Genomic DNA, 11,228 nt, shown 5'->3' on the forward strand with positions numbered 1-11,228 from the left:
TGCACCAAATGTACCGACCACATGCCGTTTACTTCCCTCAAGAGGTACAGGTTGTCATAATAGAACGCTATGAAGAATGGAAAACATAAATTATAACGGCTACAAGCTACACTGCTGTCGCAAATAAGGCGAAAGAGAAAAGCTGGCAGAAAACTTCTAATGTTTATTAACTGAACCACTAACACTGCTGGAGGGCATTATACCGAACAACCGCATATAAGCTTTAAACTTGACACAGGATATTAAAACACTATAATCAGGAACTATTTCTTCAGGAAGTATATTTAGGTCTGCCACAGTCGCAATTAAATATATTGATGGAATAGGTTTGTGGCCAAATTTCATTGGTTGTATATTAACTTTGATGAATACCAATAGACTTTATGTGGATTTGGAGGACAATTGTGAAGTCTATACTGTGCATCAGTTCAGTGTATCTGTTTGCAATATGCATATCTGGCACCAATTAGGCTAATTATAAAAATGAGCACACCATAGTTTAAGTGAATGTCACTCTTTAAGTGAGTCTTTCACAGCATCAATTGCTGTGAAATACTTTCTATTTAGAACACCGCCCTCATGTTCCCCTGAGGCTCCAGTGATATGTGGGTGTAAAACATGTAATCTAATGCACCTATGGCCCTGGGGAATTCTACTGCATTTGAGATGCAAGTGAACGGCCTGCTGATAATAATTTTAAAAACTATAAATGTATGCTAGCTGTGATTTTATTGAAGGCTTATTTTTTTGCTAGTATGTGCAATTAGCCAGGGAATACTACACATATGCAGTAGTTCACTGAGAGCAACAACAACTTTCAAATAGCGCTGTATATGGTATTTCATATTTTCTGCATCAATAACTGAATAGGTCCCCATGGCAAAAAAAAAAAAACATTGCACAATGCTACAGTTCACACTGCTGTTATTTCAAGGCTACGCTAGGTTCCTTAACAAAGACTACGGCTAAACAAGTTTGAAGATACAACCCGCTTCCTCAGCCTGAGAATCTAAAATGTCGTCATGTCGAATGGATTCCCTAAGGAGTCGATTAGTAAAAGGGTGGCACAGGAAGACTTTTTGTAAATCAGTGAGAATATGTTTCAAATTTGACAGGCATTTTGATTTCATTTGGAAAAGTTAACTAGATATCCAAGTACAGCAGTTTCTTATGACAGGCCCCAGTTGTACAGGGCAGACAATAAAGCAGCTGTATTATATATAGGCTATAGACTGAAAACAGAGAGAGGCTAAATACATGTTCATTTATAATGGAGAATTGTATGTCTAATAGATTATGTTACATGTGGCAGCCAGTAATGCTAAGGAGGAACTCATTTCCGCTAGGTGTTAAGATTGATGAGATAAGTCTGGTGTGTGTGTATAAGTGTGTGTGACAGAAGGAGGGAGAGGGAGAGAAGGCATAAGAGGTGGACAGATTAGAGAACACATTGCATAGTTTTATACTGGACCGAGATACGATAGGGAAATTGAAAAGGTTAAGGAAGGCATGTGTGCATGAAAGAGAGAGAGAGAGATAGCGAGAGGGACCTTTGCCTAGAGAAACGGACAGGTTTATTTTATCTCCAAGAAACAACCTATTGGTTGGCTGAGACTGGAATCTGCATCAACCATTGACCAGCCAATATCTGCTTTCTCAATGTGTTTATTTGTTATTCCCCGTCTGTCAGCTCTTTGTCCCACAATCCTCTGCAGTGATTAAACAACAGAAAGGGAGTGTGAATTGGGATAACGGCACAGACAACAAGATAGGTTTATTTTGGAGTTTGCCTGTCAGTTCATTTCTTTTTTGGGCGGTGTGTGGAAAAAGAGACTGAGGTAGATCCACAGACAGAGACAATATGTGACCCTAATGGTGGTGAATGCCTCTGTTTACATTAAGAAATAGTCTCCAACACACTACATCGCTTCTGCAACTGGCACCAGCATGAAGAAAAAAATCCCAATAAAAGTGTATTTATTTTTTCTTTGAACTACAAAAAAACGGGGAAAATATATGCGCTTAGACACATTTTGGTTACTATTGTCTGTGTTTGCATTCTCAAATGAAATGAGATAATAACCATTGTTGCAGCATTGTATGTACCCTTTGGGTTCTTTTCCAGAACTTGTATCATACCATGCAGTAGAAAATCAGCATTCAAGGACCTAAGGAGACTTTTTTTTTTCCTTTTTGTTTTTCTGCTCTGAAAATGAGATGAGAGAAGCATCAGCTCCAAGGAATGATTCCCTGGAGCATGTGTTCCTATGCGTATGTTACTGAATGTGTGATTGAAGTTAATCCGTCAGATTTGGTGCCTTACAGCATAAGGATGTTTAAAAGTTGCATTGGCCATGCTATACAAAAACAGTATGTTTAACAGCTGGTATATTGAAAGTAAACGAAAAGCATTAGTAGTATACATATGTCTTGCTTGTGTGGGTTGGTGGATCTTATTATTCGCTGGGCTTGCAGCAAGATAATCATGACTTCAACTTTTTGAAATCTGATTTGTTGTCACTTATGAATAATAATAATATGGTTGTACTTTTAGAGGCTATATTTCACCTGCGAAAAGGGCTAGATGACAGCTTTCGGCTTTTCTAGATTACTTTTTGACAAATGGCGAAAAAAGTGGGGAAACAAGGTTTACTTTGTCGGTGTGACAACAGCTTTGCTTTGCTGCTGTGTGGCATATATTTCACAATTTCATAGTGCTTTACCGCTTCCATACTTCTGATTTGTAACGTTGTGTTGTACAAAACTGAGCCCACGTCTGCAGTGTGGTCCAAATAAAAATAGGAACCAGATCAAGACAGTGGCATTAGTCATACTGAAGATTGGAAGATGATATGTTTAATCTAGATCATGAACAGTATAGTCATGCTTTAATTCATTTGTGCGAAAATATCTTCATCTAAAATGTTGTCTTCAAACCTTTGAATCACTGTTGGGATGTTTCCACCACCACCTTGCAAGAAATATGGCAAAGCGAGAATAATTTTAGCTGAATTCACATCACCGTTTTTACAGTATACTGTACATGCGGTTCATCTAGCATATGCAGCATTTGCATCACAAAGCAATACATCTTCTCTGCAGTTTCCAACGGGGAACAATTCATTCCATGCAGAAAAGTGAGATCAAGGGGGTGAGCTGGCTGTAATGCCCATATGGGACTGACAAGACGGAGAACAATAGTTTTGAGGGAGGTCTGTGTGAAAGTGGAATCGCTTTCCAGAGACAGATTTGTAAACACTTGGAGCAGCTTTGTAAGCAGCTCCCACCAAAGCAATAGCGGTAATCGCCTGTTTTCAAGACGTGTGTTTTCACGGATGAATGTGTTTCACTTACGACTAATATTTTGTGTTGTCTCGCGTATTTCCTGATGGAAACAAAGCTCCCCCTGCTATAGCGAGCCTCATTTGGTGTACAGTATATGTGTCCTTGGCTGCTGGCTGCAGCCCACAGTGTCTCAGAGCAGTGTGGGCATTAGCAGTGAGTAACTGTTGGGAGGCAGAGGAGCCATGCGGGACAGGCAAGGCTGTAACGATGATCTTCACCATGAGTGATAATGAGTGCTATAGGTAATCCTCGCCTGGGAACACGCACAAACACACACTGTGCTCGCACACAATCCCTGAACAAAATGCCACCAAGAAGCACACATCCAGAAGTGCCCCCCTCACACACACACTTTGCCTGTGTCTTATCAGTGTGGGGACAGAGCGTGCAGGGAAATCAGAGGCGCACAATCTTGCCCCCAGGAGCCGAACTTGTGGTCGCCCTCAAGGCTGCTATGATGATACCTCCCCCTCCTTCTCCTTCTTTTCTTCCTCTCCTAACAGCTTTATTCTTTTTATCACACAGGCAATCAGACAGATAGCGCTGCTCTGAAACCCTTCCTACAGGCTCAGTGATGGGGACCATGGACCAAGGACCTCGCTAATGTAACCCCCGAGCCGCGGGCTTGTTAGCTGCAGCCATCTCTGAGAGGGGCAGAGAGGGAATATGAGTGTGGGAGGACTGTGTGTGTATGTGTGTGTGTGTGTGTGTGTGTGTGTGTGTGTGTGTGTGTGTGTGTGTGTGTGTGTGTGTGTGTGTGTGTGTGTGTGTGTGTGTGTGTGTGTGTGTGTGTGTGTGTCTGTGTCTGTGTCTGTGTCTGTGTCTGTGTGTGTGCATCTGTGTGTAGAGAGAGAGGGACAGCAAAGAGTGCGAGGGTGTTTTTACAACTCTGCGTGTGTATGTCTGGGTGGCGTGTGGTGCGTGTAGAAGAGACACTGTAGTATACTTCTATAGATAAAAGGAAGGAAAAAATTAATCTCTCTCCCATGTGTCATGAGTCTGTCCCTTTGAATAGGAGTTGAATCCATCAAGTCAAAGTGGAAGAGCTCTCTCTCCCTCTTCCCTCTGCCTATTCCCTCTCTCCCTCTCTCTTCCTCTCACTTTCTTTTCCTCTTTGATCTGATTGTTTCTCTCTCTCACTTCCGCTGGACCAAATCAATCTGCCACCCACAGATCATGTTGACACAGAAAGAAGGAACACCAAGACACGTGTGTTTTGAAGCGGCCTGGCATGGCATGACACGACACTCAGCGGTTATTTGGTCATGCCAGCATGTGCTTGTGTGTGTGTGAAGCTGGGATGTCCCTTCTCAAGCGCGACAGCAGTCTTCCTGCTATGCTTATGAATAAAGATGATATTAATCCTTGAAAAATGGAGGAGGGGATTACTGTGTTTACTTCGACGCATGCCTGCGGAAATGGAGTGCTCTCAGCCCAGCCATGGTGGCATGTTTGGACTTCCAAGGAGCTTTATGTAATGGTAGAAAAGAGTGTGGAAGAGAAGAAAGTCTTTCTTCGGGGGGGGGGGGGGGTGCACGCTGGACGTGTGTGTGTGGGGGTGCTCGGCAGCCATATGTTCTTTTTAGGAAATTTATGGAAAACGAGAATCTTATTTTGGATTATAGATCTATTTTTAGCACCAACGGTTTTTCAAAACTATTGCTGGGTGCTTTCATGTGTGAAAATCTGCCCCAGCAACTTGCCAATATTTCTTCTGTCTTCTCAAAATCCTCATCACGATAAAAGAGAAAGTAGTGTGTGGGTAGGGGGGTGTAAGAACATTTTAGAGAAGCCAAGCAACCAATCTCCTAAAATAGGTCAGAACGATGAATTTTCATACAGCCTTTTAAAAAGGCTTTTTAGGACAGAGGATTGTGGAGGGAGAAGATGCTGCCGAGGATCTCTTTCCCTCACACATAGACATGCACACAGCTGGCTGGGTCGAGGTTCATAGAAGGGCCTTGAAGAATACTACTGCCCCCTGGTGATTGCCACAGGGATTTTATTTTTTATTTTTTCACTCGAGGCTCTCGGGCCAAATACAGTTTTCTCAAATACACAATGCGAGCGCAGCTTCAATAAAGATGTGGGCGTCCAAAACGGAGAAAGAGAACAGATGAGAATTTCACTTTACCACCATCTGACGCCCTCTTACTGTAGCTCTCACAAGCCTACACAAGCACAAGGGAGAGGCAGGAATCAATGAAGATGTGCCAGACTTGGCTCTCTTATCCAGCACCATCAGTGTGCTCTCGTAGGCTGCTGCCGCCACACGTTCACCCTCGGGTTGTGTAAGAATAGGGGAAGTGTTCTCTGACTCATCATCCTGAAATAAAACAAGCAATTATTCATATCCTAAGTTTATACTGCTGACACGGCTCTCAGCTCACCTCCAATTGCTCTTCGTCCCAACTCTATTTTAGTGCATGTATCTTTTGTATACTCTCTATAGCATTCCCTCGTCCCAGAAACGGTTCACAATTGGGGAAACCAGACCTGTGATTAAAGTGTCCCTGTGTCCCATCAGTTCCCTTCATTCAACACAGCCAATTCATTCATTCATTCATGTATCGGGTTCTGAAAAGAACTACAATCTTATTGTATCGTTAAAAAAAAAGCTATTTTATTGAACAAGTCTTTCCAGTGAGGAATTTATATTTGTCCAGAGAAGGGGAATATGCAAGAAAATGTGGGTGAAGCAGTTCTGCAATTAGTGCTCATAAACTTTTTGATCATATTGTGTTATGATGTGATATTTATATATAAATATTACTGTTTTGTTTTGCATGGCCGGATATCTACCATTGGTAATATCGGTGAACCAACCCTTTAAAGACATTTAAAAGAATGGGAACTATCTAAAATAATTGCCAGTGAGAAAGAGAAAGGGGACTAATGATGTGATCCATGCTGGGTTAGTGGGTTAGAACAATAGGGTTCAGTTCCACATGCTTTACCCTTTAGCTCTGCCGCCTTCACAAAAGCCCCCCAGTAAAAATCTCCAACAAATCCAAGCAGCAATCCGGTCGATCGTTGTTTGTCTGCTCACCGCGGAGCAGCAAGGAAACCCGCCTGGTTGCTGCGCGCTCTCTGCTTTCATCTCAGCATCACTGGTTGGGTAAATGTTCCTCCTACTGTTCTGGCATGACAATTTGGAGCCCCAAACCACGAAGCAGCATGCTAGCAGGCTGCCTGCTAGCATATCTGCTTTCTCTAGGCTATACGCAAACATATCCAATAACACACACGCAAAGAAATGGACAGAAAACCACAGGAGCACGAGTAGACATAACCAGCGTGACAAATGCTTTCAATGTTTTCATGGTAGTGTTGGGGGGTGATAATGTGTGTATAGAAACAGTGGAACAAAAGGTTGATTGTACAGAGGCAAAGGTCATGACACATAAACTAGTGTTGAGTATTGCACTTTTTATTCTGCATTTGTTAGAAATATTTTCAGTAGTTTATAGATCAAAAACCAAGATTTTCATTTTACTCAAACATATACCTATTGTTAACGAAATTTAATCTGCCTTATGATTGTATAATATTTTAATGCTCAATACATGCTTTCTGCCTGTTGAACTTTGTCCCAGTAAACCTGACAACTCCAAAGGGTTTTTGCTACACTTGCATTTAGGACAAACTTGTTGTTTAGCCTTGAAGAAACTGCCTACTGGAGAGTCTGGCACATACAGAGGTATGACGCATATTCTGTTATAAGACATATGAAGAATAACACCAGCTGACTTTCTAGGAATATCTGCCTAATCTGCTTTCGCCAGCAAAACAAGGGCTGGACACACAAACTTGGTGTTTTCGCACACACCATTTCACTACATATAATCTCTGTACACTGTTCATTCGATGTATTCAATCATGTAAGCTACACTTGTGATACATGTTGTTTGACCCTTGCATTTGCTGTTTGCAAGTAAACTTCGCCTGCTTTTGAAAAAGCCTGACTCAGTTCTAATTATTACAAACACTTTGGGGTTTTAATAATTCTAATAACACCTATAAATAGTCAAACAAGAGACACTGAGCATTTGGAGTGGTCTCTTAGTTTTTTCCAGAGCTGTATATATCTACTGTGTGATCTTTGTCATCCAAAAAGATTTATGTTTCATTTGATCCAGCTCTATTGTGTATATCCAAAGACATAGAATATAGGCGGAACTGAATGCCCCTGTAGTAGGCAGGCACAAATAAACACTCAAGTGAGCTTGCACACAGACCAGCACGACTCTCCTCCCCAGGCATCAGCTAACCAATCCATCCTGTGATGGGGAACTGTTCTTTTTTTTCTTATTAAAAGAACAGGTGGCTATGAGATAGCGGCCTCATTTTTCACTGCTGCTGCACTCCATGAGTCCAAACTAATGATCAAAACATTGAGCCGCTCCAAATCATCTCTCACCCAAGACTGATATATATGAGAACTGATGGGAGGATGAGTGTGTGTGTGGGTGCGGGTGCGGGCAGGTTTGTGTGAGCTTACTGTCCAGTGTGAATGTGGGACTATGTAGCCTACGCACATGCGCTTTCACACCTACACGTTTTCTTGTGAGTTGTCATGTGTCATGGCGGGTGCCTTCATCTATTTGTGTAGGGGGGCAAAGGTTTCAAATCTAAGCCTTCAGGGTAAGTATTGAAACAGGGTTGGTTGGCCATTGCCTGTGACTGATAGCTTGCTCTACTTCTCTTCCACACTGGTGGCATTCTTTAAGCAGGTGCCTCTTCAAACCCCCACACGCAGGGAAACCTCCTGTCTTCTTTTTTCCCCCTATACATCCGTGCTCCATATAACGTTCAAAGGGAAAACAGCGTGCATCTCAAAGAGAACAGATCAAAGAGGTTTAATGATCCATAATACATGGCTGCCATGTATCGGCAGAGTACAAAAGGTTTAGGTGTTGGGGTGGGGGAGAAATGACCGACTTTGAGAGAAGAATGGTTTTCATCCATTTTTACTGGTGGCGACTTTGAGGATTGGGAGGCCGCTGTCATGGCCATTGTGTATTATTTTTCATTTTCCCTGGGCAGCTTTACTCGCCTCAAAACAAGATTACTCAAAACACAAACCAGTCCGTGATGATGACAGACTGGGCTGGGTGGAGGAAACAAATTCATTTCAGGGATGTGTGAGGCGTGTGAAATGATATTTGCATTTCTTCTTCAGCCCTCTCTCCCTGTCAAAAAAAAAAAAAACCTGCAAGAAGTGACAACGCTCTGCAAAACACACACCACATCCACTCAGGAGATTTGGCGGATGATGTCAGTGATTTGTGTTTGATGGCGCCACGGTGACTCCGACGGAAGTGGGAACAATGTGACGGCTTTGGTGCGTGAAATAAAAGTGTTTTCCTGTCATGCACACTTGACAGCGTGCGGGACGGAAACACACAAACTCTCCATCTCCCTCCCTCCCTCTCTCTCTCTCTCTCTCTCTCTTGCTGCTGCTGCTGCTATCCGTCAGCTTTTGATCGTATGCGCTCAGTTCTGCCACTCTATTCGGGCCGACGAGATTAGTCATCGCGTGTCCCATCTGTTGTGTTTACGACTCATTTGTTTACTCACTGGTTCTCATCAGGGGCTTACTGTGGCCAGGGGGATTCCTTCAGCGCAGGACTGCAGGGTGCAGGCGCTCTAGGTCAACTTAGCTCAATGATACATCACATTTCTCACTAAGTAGCTCTGATAAACATACACAGACTTCCCTTTCATAATGAAAGGCACATTTCTGGACAAATGCAATTGTGACGGAGCCAAAAGGACAATTGTAAGACGTAGGCCTATTGCAACTGTTTACGTTGTTGTTGGTTCAGGTCAACCAACTGTTTCCCCCTTGGTTTTCCATACATCGTTGACCTGGATTTACCATTGCTAATGTAGGCTATAGCAGGTACAGTTCAACAAGCCACGCCCTGTGCTTGTGGTTGGTTTCTAGCTGGGGACATCAACATGGCTTGACAGAATTTGGGGTGACATGAGCCAAGCCTGCAATAGTTGAAAAATGAAACCCAAAGTTGTCCATGATGACTAATGCTGTTTTCCCTGCATCCATTTCCTGCTGTAATACTGGATCACAGGAAACTTGTGGTAACCATTTATACTGTTATATGAGCTAAAGTATACGCAGTGATTGTTTTTACGAGTTGTTGGCCTATAGAGCCTGAAATATTACTAGCAAAGAGGTAATCCTATAGAGGTCAAACTTGTCATGTGCTAGGCAGTCAGAAGCTTTTTCAGCATTAGGCTAGAGTGCTGAATCTAATTTGGACAAAAACGCCCTAACAGACAAAAAAAGTGAAATCAACGTAACCCACAGCAAACAATGTTCACAACTTGTCTTTGTCTAGGTTCCTGCTTTGACTGGTGTGTAGGCCTAATAATAACAGACTTCCTGGAGAATTGTCAAGCTAACTGGCCACTGTCTGTAGCATGGTACTGATGGTACAAACATCAACGTGGTTTCAATCTCTTTGAACTATGCCTAACATTAAGACTAGTGTATTCACAATTATTCAGGAACTATTTTTTGTATATTCATTTTTGCTAATTACCAATGACTTTTCTGTGCACCTTATTTTGACATGTTGTCCTTTATTGTAGTGGGGAAATGTCAGTCTCTTGCAGAAAATGAGCAACCCTTTCTCCTTGTTAGACATTGGAGCAATGTTAGCCTCAGACGTTGTTATAAAATATTGACGGTGTGTCAGGCAGTATTTTCATTGATGCCAATATACTGAGTTCCTCTGTGCTTATCATTCTCACTGGACGTGTTGAAATCGTTAACGTGTTCATGTTGCAATGTCAGGAAATACAGTCTACTGTCTGTTGTTGAAGGTGTCTGCTCCGAAGCTGTTCTCCACTGGATTGAAGTTCTATCTGTACAGAGGAACTGAATGATTAAACATCTCAGACAAGCTGTTGTCTCGCAGAACCCTCCTTGTAACTGACTATGACTGTAAAAAAGCAGCCAAACTGGATTTTCCTGATGTGGTTGAAGTACAGTTAGTAGAAGTCAACAGACAGTGGGAACTCTATTGCTACAGTCATAGTAGGAGTGGACTGACACACTGATTACTCATGTGTTTCCAACTAAAATGTTGGAGGAGTGAGAATATCGAATCACTGATGTAAACGTTTAGGTGGGGTTACATAGTGAATATGGTGCTGACATGAAAATGATGCTAGATTTTTTTCTTTTCTTTTTATGAATCAACCCTTTATTATATATTGCAAAATGAGCCCTCTAACTTTTCCCAGGCCTCCTGGAGCGAAATACTATTTTCACATAATCTAATTACTGAGAGGGTTTGATTACAGCTCTTGAATTGGGCCCAATGTTTCTGTTTTGTGTGCTGTGTGAGCCAGTAATCTCTCAGTTTGCTGTCGAAAGATAAAAAAAACTGCACAATACTCCATGGGCCACACAAAGCCATTGTCCTCCTCACTGTCAGTTAATCTCTAATCAGCGTTTGTTTGCCAAAGGATGAAGTTCCTGCTGGAATGCAGCAAACGACCAATCCGTCCATTGTGCTGTAGGAAATAATCAACATATTTTTTTTAAAAATTGTAATAACTTTAGAAACAGAACTCGGAATGTTTTCAAATTGGAGTCCGGAGTACAGAATATGTAACTGTGCTTTTTTTTTTGAAAAATAGGAAGCAGACGGCTGTGTGGTCCCATTGAAAGCACAAAGCCAAGGGCACCGCCAGACGAACAATCAAAAGACATTCCGACCGTGTGGCCCCGATGGACAAAGAGCCCCGAGATAGTGGATGCCATCCTTCACGTCTTGCATAATGCAAAGTCAACATTCATTACGTAAAGTAAATTAGTCCCCGGCTGACTCTATTGCAAGCGTGTGCGTGTG

The sequence above is a fragment of the Ammodytes marinus genome (assembly GCF_949987685.1).
Source record: "Ammodytes marinus genome assembly, chromosome: 2".
Lineage (NCBI taxonomy): Eukaryota > Metazoa > Chordata > Actinopteri > Uranoscopiformes > Ammodytidae > Ammodytes > Ammodytes marinus.